Here is a 12,377-nt window from a genome sequence, read left to right as displayed (position 1 = left end):
CTAGTATTGAAGAACTCGCCATCAAGTGCTATACTCAGAAGTATTGGCTTAAGAAGAAGCAACCACCATTAACAGATTATTTTCCCTATGCTTTGCCTTCTAGTAAATACGTAGCTGCTCCCTGAAATTTGAGTTACTTCACCACGATCTGCTCTAATAACAAGAGGCACTGAACGTTAAGACTTAACTTCCATGCATCCAAAGGACACTGAGTGAAGAAAATGTAGCTGACCGTTTACTAACTTAGCCATCCTACGCAGATTTTCGCAGATGGATCAAAGCAGAAATACAGAGCAACAAGTGCATTTGTAGATGGAAATGCTAATCAAGAGGGAAAATTGTAGCCTTATGAAACAGCGTCCATACAAAGTGCAGAACATACAGAGATTTAGAGAGACACGCAAAAGAAGTTTGAGCAAAACACAATCGTTATTTTATGTTATTCACGCTTAGCACGGACGCCTTTAAAATGCTACGATGTCGAAACACCAAAGTTGTCTGTTATGTCACATTACAGAAGCAGCTGAGCAGCTTTCTCGCCGAAATAAGACTACCATTGCCAGCCGCGGTGGCTGTGCGGTTCTAGGCGCTTCAGTCCGGAACCGCGCGACTGCTACGGTCGCAGGTTCGAATCCTGCCTCGGGCATGTATGTGTGTTACGTCCTTAGGTTGGTTAGGTTTAAGTAGTTCTAAGTTCTAGGGAACTGATGACCTCAGATGTTAAGGCCCACAGTGCTCAGAGCCATTTTTAAGACTACCATTATGTCTGGGTGAAGGAGCACAGCGAAATAAAGGGAAAGGGAGAAGGAAATACTTCGGGCAAGACAATAGTGTACAAAAGTTCAGTGCAATACAGTAACGTCTCCTGACAATCTCCTACATTCGATGAGGACGAGAATCAGGGCCCGATGGAACAAAAACCAGCACCGGTCTTGCGAAATATAAGAGAGACACTATGCCGCAGTGATACCTAATCAACCATCACACCGGCCGCGGTGGTCTAGCGGTTCTGGTGCTGCAGTCCGGAACCGCGGGACTGCTACGGTCGCAGGTTCGAATCCTGCCTCGGGCATGGGTGTGTGTGATGTCCTTAGGTTAGTTAGGTTTAAGTAGTTCTAAGTTCTAGGGGACTTATGACCTAAGATGTTGAGTCCCGTAGTGCTCAGAGCCATTTTAATCACCCATCACGTTCTTGGTATCAAAGTTGCAAATACAGTAGAAACTTTGTAGTGACATGAGAGCCTTTGACCTAAGCATGGGAGATTCCGTCACCGTCTCTACCGCACCAACATGGTCCCATCTTCTTCATGCAAATGCGGCACTGAGGAAGATATGAACATTTTGAAGGTAAAATCATCCAAGGGTGACAGGCCGCGTCATGTTCCTCTTAAATTTCTTAAACAAGATAGAAGTTTCGACCCTTGTGCAGGGATAGTCTACGGGATCTTCTGGTGTTCACAGCCGTCAACACAATAAGACCCAGAAGAAGACATGTCAATCGAGTAGAGGCAATTGAAGAGGAACACGACGCGGCCTATCACCTGAATGATTCAACGTCCAATGACAACGCCACAGAAACGTGCAGACATACCTACATTAATATAATATAATATATATAATTATTATATATAATTATATATAATTATTATATATAATATAATATATAAAAAACACGATATTATTGATCGTGTATAATGTTCTCTGGCCACGTTTTACCATCCAACATTCGAACACTTTTAGCGACAGACGACCTAAAAGTGTGTAAACTCCTTTACGATTTTATGGCAGAAGAACAAATAATAATATAGGAAAAGTTCTTTTTACGTTATAAGACAATATATGAATAACGATGCATCGTGTTATCAACCCTCCTTCTGGATTAGTGAAAGCGTATAGTTTTTTTAGAGGATGGACTTAAGTTGAGGTGAAATGAATGTAGCTGATGGTTGGTGTGTCATAATAGTACTTGTATCACATCTTTCTTTGTGACTGTTTCGGGCTGTTACCTTTTAAATATTAAAAAATCATTATGAGACTGGGTGCATGGGTGATTTCCGAAAGCAGTTAATAAACTTCTTAAAAAAAACTACATAACCTACTAAGACACATGAGCCTTAGTGCAACATACCTAACTAGGGCCCAGCATTGTACAACTGTTCCATGGGTTAAGTTAGAATACTGCTGCTGGTTGAACAGCGTGCTATCCTACAAACGTACAAACGTATATTGAACCGGTGTAGGTTTTGAACAAGGCAAACTGACTGTAGTGGCGCAATGGTTAGCATACTGGACTCGCATTCTAGAGGTTCTACGCAGATTTAGATTTCTCGTGCCTTCCCTGATTCATCTAAGGTGAGTGCCGGGATGGTTCCTTTTATTTCCCACCTCACTGTCATATCCGAGCATGTATTTCATCTGCTGTAACCTAGCCGAAAACGGAAGGTCTACATCTACATCGATAAACTGCAAATCACATTTTAGTGCCTGGCAGAGAGTTCAACGAACCATCTTCACCATTCTCTATTGTTCCAATCTCGCATAGCGAGCGGGAAGAACGAACATCTACATCTTTCCGTGCGAGCTCTGATTTTCCTTATTTTATCTTGGTGATAGCTTCCTCCTATGTACGTCGGCGTCAACAAAATATTTTCCCATTCGTAGGAGGAAGTTGGTGATTGGAATTTCGTAAGAAGTTTCCTCCGCAACAAAATCCGCCATTGTTTTAATTATGTCCATCGCAAATCCTGTATCATTTCAGTGACACTCTCTCTCCTATTTCACGATAGTATGAAACGTGCTGCCCTTCTTTGAACTTTCTCGATATACTCAGGTAATCCTATCTGGTAAGGATCCCACAAAGCACAGCAGTACTCCAAAGAGGACAAGCGTAGTGTAGATAGTCTTCTTAGTAGCTCTTTGCATCTTCTAAGTGTTCTGCCAGTAAAACGTAGTCTTTGGTCTGCCTACCCCACAACATTTTATATGTGCTCTTTCCGGTTTAAATTGTTCGTAATTGTAATTCCTAGGTATTTAGTTGAATTTACGGACTTTATATTAGACCGGTTTATCGTGTAACTGAAGTTTAACGGATTCCTTTTAGCACTCATGTGGATGACCTCACACTTTTCCTTATTTATGGTCAATTGCCAATTTTCGCATCATACAGATATCTTACCTAAATCGTTTTGGAATTGGTTTTGATATTCTGATGCTTTTACTAGTCGATAAACGAAAGCATCATCTACAAACAACCCAAGGCGGCTGCTCAGATTGTCTCCTAAATCGTTTATATAGATAGGGAACAGTAGATGATCCTTAACACTACATTGAGGAACACCAGAAGTTACTTCTGTCACTTCTGTTTTCCGTCAATTACTACGAACTGTGACCTCTCTGAAACGAAATCACGAATCCAATCACATAATAACTGAGACGATATTCCATAACCACGCAATTTCATTGCAAGCCACTTGTGTGGCACAGCGTCAAAAGCATTTTGTAAATGTAAAAATACGGAATCAATTTGAAATCCCTTGTCAATAGCACTCAACACATTTTATGAGTAAAGAGCTAGTTGTGTTTTACAAGAACAATGTTCTCTAAATCCATGTTGACCGTGTGTCAATAGATCGTTCTCTTCGAGGTAATTCATAATGTTCGAACACAATACATGTTCCAAAATCCTACTGCATATTGACTTTAATGATAAGGGCCGGTGATTTATTGGATTACTCCTACTACCTTTCTTGAATATTGGTGTGACCTGTGCAGCTTTCCAGTCTTTGGGTAGGGATCTTTCGTCGGGTGAGTGGTAGTATATGATTGTTAAGTTGGGAGCTATTGCATCAGCATTCTCTGAAAGGAAGCTAATTGGTATGAAGACAGGACCAGAAGACTTGCTTTTATTAAATGATTTAAGTTGCTTCACTACTCCGACGTTAGCTACTTCTGAGTTACTCTTGCTGGTAGCTGTTCTTGATTCGAATTCCAGAATGTTTACTTCGTCTCCTTTGGTGAAGGAATTTCGGAAGGCTGTGTTTAGTAACTCTCCTTTGGCAGGACTATCTTCGATAGTATTACCATTGGTGTCACGCAGAGGAGGCATTGATTGTGTCTTGCCGCTAGCGTACTTCACGTACGACCAAAATTCTCTTTGGAGTTTCTGCCAGGTTTCGAGACCTAGTTTCGTTGTGGAAACTGTTATAAGCATCTCGCATTGAAGTTCGCGCTAAATCTCGAGTTTTTGTAACAGATTGTCGATCTAAGAGATTACGCGTCTGTTTAAATTTGGCATGGTTTTTAGTTGTTACTGCAACAGTGTTCTGACCCGTTTTTACGATGGGGGTTCAGCTCCGTCGTTTGTTAATTTATTTGGTATAAATCTCTCACTTACTCCCGACACTATTTCTTTGAATTCAAGCCACATCTAGTCTACACTTACATTGTTAATTTGGAAGAAGTGGAGATTGTCCCTCAGGAAGGCGTCAAATAAATTTTGATTTGCTTTTTTGAATAGATTACGTCTTATTTTTCATTCCATGATTTTGTAACGGCAAAAGTAAGTAATAATGGTCGCACACGTAGCTGAAAACGCTAATGCACCCTAGTACGATGGCGCTCTACGCAGATGTTAACAGCCTGAAATCGTGGTGGTGAATGAAATTTCCACTGCCATTGTTTGCCCGATAGGGGGAGGATAGGTGGTGGCACAAAGCTTCTGATCATCAGTCTTTGCGCCAATGTCCTGGGCTCAGTTCCAAACCTCTCCACAGTATCTAATAATCCGAGGGCATGTGACACTGTTGAAGTGATTCGGTAGTCGGTAGAGGACGTTAAGCTCGGTGATTCTCCTAGTGCTTTTGGAGAGGAGTAGGCTATGCGCCGGCACCGAGTTTCATCCTCTCCATTCTCACATCGTCTCCAAGACGAACGCGACACTACATCACAGACGAACCCATTACAATCATCTACTCTTAATAGCTACACTGCCACACCCAGACCTCATTGTAAGCGAAGGATAGGCGCCTGCGGGTATGAGGGATGGGAAAAACCTTTCCAATTAGACGCCTGAACCTGCCCATGTGGGGTTTCCCAACCATTCATCCCAAACAGTTTTTTTCTTTTAGCAATAATAATTGATACATGAAAATGTACAACAAAATAAAACAATCACATTGCTGCTGGAGGAGACTGCTGAAGTAAAACTTGGAAAGACATTGTCAAACAAAGTACTGAGGAGACCAGCGACTATAAAGTTCCAACTCGGCACCATGACCGATAGGAGAAACCACATGGTTAGCACCTACTGCGCCATTCATAGAAGTTCATTACTGTAATCGAGAGAATGGCGGAGAGAAGAGGACAGCAGCGACAGGAATTCCCGGACGAGATTGAAGTTGAGAGCAGTTGTGAAATCAAGAGACTAATTAGGGAAGGAAGACAATATGAGTGAATCCATAAATTTTTGGGTTGAACGGAAGAAAAATTTGCACGACGACAAAAAAAAGACGCACCACGAAGAAATTGTGAGATTTGGACGGAAATCGGTAAATGTGATATACATGTACAGACAAACAAATGATTACAGTTTCAGAATAATTTGACAATTTATTCAAGAGAAAGAGCTTCACAAACAGAGCAAGTCAATAACGCGTTGGTCCACCTATACCCCTCACGCAAGCAGTTATTCGTTTTGGCATTGACTGAGCGAGTTTTTGGATGTCCTTCTGAGGCTCATCGTGCCAAATTCTGTCCAACTGGAGCGTTAGATCGTTAAATTTCAGATATAAAATGTTTCAAACGTTCTCAATTGGGGAGAAATTCGACAACCTCGCTGGTTAATGTAGGGAATGGCAAGCACGAAGACAAGCAGTAGAAAATGTCGCCGTGTGCAGGTGGGCATTGTCTTGCTGAAATGTAAACCCAGGATGGTTTGCCATGAAGGGTAACAAAACGGAGCGTAGAATATCGTCGACGTATCGCTGTGCTATAATGGTGCCGCGAATGGCAACCTAAGGGCTCCTGGCTGTTGATATACTTTCCGGGATGTGAGGTCGTGGTCCTAGAACTTTTCTGCTCCTTACGTTTCGTCCAGGACTGCGCTGGACTTCCTCAGAGGCGCTGCTCCGCTGAGTCTTGCCAACTGGTCGGACGAAACGTAAGGAGCAGAAAAGTTCTTTGACCACGACCTCACATCCCAGAAAGTATATCAACAGCCATGTCAACCGGTCGTGAAAGCCTTCATTCTAAGGGCTCCTGCTACGAAAATAAATGGTAACCGAGACAACCAGTCTTCCTGTAAATATCATTTCTATGCCGACGACCTCCAGCTCTACCTAAGCGTCAGACCTGAAGATGTAAACACTGCAATCGCTCAGATGAATGATGATCTGTCTTCAGTAGTGACATGGGCGAAAAACCTGGGGCTTAAACTAAATGCAAAAAAGACGCAAGTAATCTTAATAGCCCATCAGAAAATAATAAGTTCAGATTTCCGCGAACGGCTACCTCCTATTCTGCTCGACGGTACTCCAATATCATATCAGAAAACAGTGAAGAACTTGGGTGTAACTTTGGATGAGCATCTCAACTGGGCGGAGAATACAGTCGCAGTGTGCCGAAAGACGTCTGCTTGTCTCTATGCTCTCAAAAAGTTTCGGAACATATTTCCACAGGACTTGAAACGCCAGCTCGTGCAAGCACTCGTTCTACCGAACCTCCACTATTGTGATGTGATTCAACAAGGCATGAGTAGTGAAAACAAAAGACGGCTAGAGCTAACCATGAATGCCTGTGTCCGTTACACCTGCAACATTCGCCGATATGATCATGTTAGTGCTTCATACTCCGAGCTAGGGTGGCTGCGGCCGGACAAATTGCGTGACTACCACACTATATGTCTACTTCACCGACTCCTCGTCGCGCAAGCACCCCAGTACCTTACTTCAGAGATTAAAAACCTGTCATGCCATCATAATCGAAACACGAGGTCACTCTTATTTGGTATCCTAACTGTGCCCACTCACAAAACAAAAACTTTTGCAAACTCCTTCTCAGTTGCCGCTGTCCGCCTCTGGAACAAACTGCCCCTTACCTTGCGCAAAATTCAATCTCCTGCTGCTTTTAAGAAGAAGTTGAAGCATTTCCTACTATCATCCTCATAAAGTTCTCCACAAAATTAATGTACAAGGCCAATCCTCTCATCTGTCAAATAGCAAAGCTAGCGTCTCCTATCTTGCTCCTGAGATGCCTTCCTCTTCATCTATCTCTATTAGCCACGCAATCTTCTTTTCCTTTATATTTCTTTAATTATGTTTCATCATGTCTCTTTATTCTTCTCCTCCCTTCACCATGAGTCTCCCTCATACTCCCTGCTGCCAGCACTCCTATCTAAAATCTGTCTCTTCAATAATGTCTAATTATAACAGTACTTATGATTTACGAATATAAACTCTATACGTATGTATTTTTCCAGGTGTACCTTTCTAATTGTTTATTTCACTTTTTGAACTAGATGTAGTTTAACATGCCTACTAAAACATATGAATGTAAAATAAGTAGAGTGCCTGGTTAGATGTAAGAGAGGGCCTGATGGCCCTAATCTTGCCAGGTTAAATAAATAAATAAATAAATAAAACAGAACCAGTCATGGTCGTTGGTCTGTATGGTGAGCAACAGTCAGAATGGTATCCCACCGCTAGCCGGCGCCTCTTCGGCCTGGTAGCTCATTCGCTGTAGTAGAATTGTCTTAAGTGACGAGTCCACATCGAACTGAGCCACAATGATTAGCGAAGACACGTATGGAGATCCCCCAAACGGAGATACCAGCCTGAATATCGCCCGCCACACTGCCTGATAACTACGAATGATGGTCTAGTGTACCATTTTTTTCATATCAGGACCCCTTTTGTTGTCATCCGCGGCACCCTCGTAAGACAGCGAGTGGTACCTCAACGGTATTCTACGCTGCGCTTTTTTATCCTCTTGGCAAGCTATCCCAGGCTTACATTTCAGTACGATATGCCAGCCCACAGACGGAGGGAGTTTGTACAGCTTCGTGCTTGCCAACCCGTACCTCGGTCAGCAAGGTTGCCATATCTCTCCCCAACTGAGAACGTTTCGAGCCTTATGAGCATGGTTGTCCAACCAGCTCGGGATTTTGACGATCTGACGCTCCTATTCTACAGGATAAGGCACGATATCCCTTAGCACACCCAACAACTCTCTCAAACAATACCAGGACAAATAATTGCTTGCTTTAGGGCCAGCGGTGGACCAACGCTTTATTGTTCAAAATGTGTGTGAAATCTTATGGGACTTAACTGCTAAGGTCATCAGTTCCCAAGCTTACACACTACTTAACTTAAATTATCCTAAGGACAAACACACACACCAATGCCCAAGGGAGGACTCGAACCTCCGCCGGGAACGCTTTATTGACGTGCTCAATTTGTGAAGATGTTTCTCTTGAATAAATCATAGAATTTTTCTGAAATTGTAAACATTTGCTTGCCTTTACATATACATCACATCTACCGATTTCCGTCCCATTCAGATCTTGCCTTCGTGGTTTGTCCTGCTATTTTTTTCTTCCTTTTTGTGTTAAAGTGTAAAAGCAATCGGATTGGTCTTCCACTTCTCTGTTCAACTTTGCTTCTAATATTGGATTTTCTAAGTCTTCCAGAGCGACTCCCATTTCTTCTATCACGTCATTATATTCTTGCTCCTTCAGTCTGTTCTTCCTCTCTTCCATTTACTTTTATCCTTGCACGCTTAACTCCTTTTCTTTGAATTTCACAGTAACTTGTTTTCATTTTCTAAGTTCTGAATCCGTCCTTGCGACGATCATATCCTTTCAGAATTTGTCGCATTTTACCTTCGGTCATTTCACTTGAGCTTCATTGTACCTCCTATTTGTTTCATTCCTAAGTAACTCAATTTGCTGTATTTCTGACTTCTGTCTGCATAATTTTTGTACTTTCTTCTTTCATCGATAGAGTAACTTATAACTTCTTATCCAAGTTCTTTTCGCGGTTAACTTTCTTTTACCTACATGTGTTACTTTTGTCTGTCCGACTTCTGTGATTGTTCTTTTTAGAGATGCCCATTGCTCTTCAACTGAAAGATGCCCTTCCTCTTCAAACGAAATGCTTGCTGTAGGATTCATTATCTGCAGTATCTACAGCCTTAGAGAACTTCAAAAGGGATCTCATCATTCCTCAGTACTTCAGTATGTACTGAGGAATGATGAGATGCCTTTTGAACTCTAAGACTGTAGCTACTGCAGATAATGAATCCTACAGCAGGTATTTCGTTTGAAGAGTAAGGGCATCTTTCAGTTGAAGAGCAATGGGCATATCTAAAAAGAACAATCACAGAAGTCGGACAGACACTTCTTTTCACAATGATTCATCCCGGCGATTCTCTTAAACTTCAGTCTGCTCTTCGATACCACTAAATTGTGTTCCGAGTCTATATCTGCTGTTAGGTGCACTTACAATCTATTATCTGATCTCGGAATTTCTGCATGTCCATGACATAATCCAGCTGGTATCTTTCCGTGTCTCCGTGCCTTTTTACAAGTATATTTCCTCCTCCTAAGATTTTTGAATATTGTGTTCGCTACGTTTAGTTACATCTATTGCAGATCTCAATTAGTCGGTCGAGACAGAGTCCATACTCTTCCATAAGTCTGTCTATTCCTTCCCCTACTACAGCGTTCGAATCACCCGTGATTGTTACGTTTCTATCAATCTTTACAAACTGAATTACACGTTCATTGTCTTCTGCTTGTGACGTCGGTATGTATACATGGTTTGCTGTAGATTCTGATGGTATTAATCCTTTCACTAAACTGTTCACAGTAACTAACTCTCTCTCCTCTTGTAACAGTCATAACGAATACTACTCGCTTTACAACATTTTCTGTTGCAGTTGACTTTACTTTATATTCGTCTGGTTCAGAAATTCTTATCTTGCTTCCATTTCAATTCACTACTCCCAACGTATTTGTATTGAGCCTTTGCGTTACCATTCTCAAATTTTCTAGCTTCTCTCATACACTGAGAATTCTGGCATTAACACGCTTCGACTCGTAGAATGTTATCCTTACATTGGTTATTCAGTATTTTTCTCATGGTTGGCAACCCGTTCACGGAGATCCAAATGTGGTACTTCTGCGAGTACAGGTATCATCATGACCCTTTTTCAGTTACAGGCCGCATGTCCCGTGGGTACACATTACACTGACCAGCCAAAATATTATGACCACTAGCTTAATAGATTGTTTGTCTTTGGAGCGATATACATCACTCCGCGTCTCAGGAACCCGGCAGTTTGTTGGTAGGTCTGTGGAGGTATGTGGGATTAGATGCCTACACACAGGTCATGTAATTATGCAAATAAGGGGCCGCTGATTTGCGGACGCGGTGATGGCGCCCGATAGAGACCTAGATAGGTTCCATAGGATTTACATCAGGCAAATTTGGTCGCCGAAACATCAGCATTAGTTCACTATAATGTTGCTAAAAACATTATAGTACGGTTCTGGCTCCGATACACGGATAATTATTTTGCTGAATGAGGATATCGTCGTCGGAGAAGACATATATGCTTGGATGCAGGTGGTTCACACCTGACAGCGTGTTTTCGATTACTACCACAGGTCCCATGCAAGTGCAAGAGAATGTCTCCTATAGCATAATACTGCTCCCACAAACCTGCGTCGGTGGCGCGCTGCACGTTTCGAGTCACCGTTCACCTCGATGACGGCGTTTGTGGATACGATCATCGACCTAGCGTAGGAAAAACGCTATTCACACGAAGAGTCGACATGTTTCCACTGATACACTTTCGTATGCTAATGGTCCTGTGCCCACTGAAATCGTAATTGATGATGTCGTTGGGTCAATAAGCGAACACGTAGGGGTGGTCTGCTCATATTGTTCAAATGGCTCTGAGCACTATGGGACATCTGAGGTCATCAGTCCCCTAGACTTAGAACTACATAAACTTAACTAACCTAAAGACATCACACACATCCATGCCCCAGGCAGGAGTCGAACCTGCTACAGTAGCAGCAGCGCGGTTTCGGACTGGAGCGCCTAGAACCGCTCGGCCACCATGGCCGGCGGTGGTCTGCTACGGAGTTCTTTGTTCAACAGTGAGCAAGGAACAGTATGCTCCGAAACACTTGTGCGTGCACCAGCATTGTGCTCTTATGGCAGAGACGCCACAGATGAGCATCTATCCTACTTTACAGAGCAATAGAACGTGAACATTCGACCAGCTTCCACGTTTCCGAGATAATCGTTCACAGGCTCTGCGTAGTAATAATCTGACCTTTGTCAAAGTTGCTTACCTCAGTGGGTATCCCCATTTTCAGCTCATATCTTCGCTAGGGTGATCTCCCGTCCATGTGATACTTTTGTTATCACGTCACGTGCCCGTAACGCACCACCAAGCGCATCCAATGTCGCGGTGGGCAGCGCTCATAATGTTTTCCCTGGTCAGTGTACACGTCTTTAATGAGTGACTTTCATTACCTGCATGCAACTGGTTCTTCCACCTTTTAGGAAGAGTTCTGCACTCCAAAGGCACGACAGTGTCTCGAAGAACATCTACCTGCTCCTCCATCTTCCCTGTCAAGACCCCTGTTAAAACGAGGGTAAGTCTTTCGACCGCAAATGGCTGTGAGCACTATGGGACATCTGAGGTCATCAGTCCCCTAGACTTAGAACTACTTAAACCTAACTAACCTAAAGACATCACACACATCCATGCCCCATGCAGGAGTCGAACCTGTGACCGTAGCAGCAGCGAAAGAACTTGCCCCCCTTCTAACAGCCGTATACCGCAAGTCTCTAGAGGAACGGACGGTTCCAAATGATTGTAAAAGAGCACAGGTAGTTCCAGTTTTCAAGAAGGGTCGTCGAGCAGATGCGCAAAACTATAGGTCTATATCTTGAACATCGATCTGTTGTAGAATTTTAGAACACGTTTTTTGCTCGCGTATCATGTCATTTCTGGAAACCGAAAATCAACATGGATTCCGAAAACAGCGATCGTGTGAGACCCAACTCGCTTTATTTGTTCATGAGACCCAGAAAATATTAGATACAGGCTCCCAGGTAGATGCCATTTTCCTTGACTTCCGGAAAGCGTTCGATACAGTTCCGCACTGTCGCCTGATAAACAAAGTAAGAGCCTACGGAATATCGGTCCAGATGTGTGGCTGGATTCAAGAGTTTTTAGCAAACAGAACACAGAATAGTTCTCAATGGAGAGACGTCTACAGACGTAACCTCTGGCGTGCCACATGGGAGTGTTATGGGACCATTGCTTTTCACAATATCTATATAAATGACATAGTAGATAGT

Source organism: Schistocerca cancellata, chromosome 2 (genome assembly GCF_023864275.1).
Source record: "Schistocerca cancellata isolate TAMUIC-IGC-003103 chromosome 2, iqSchCanc2.1, whole genome shotgun sequence".
NCBI lineage: Eukaryota > Metazoa > Arthropoda > Insecta > Orthoptera > Acrididae > Schistocerca > Schistocerca cancellata.
Note: the sequence above shows the minus strand (reverse complement) of the source record.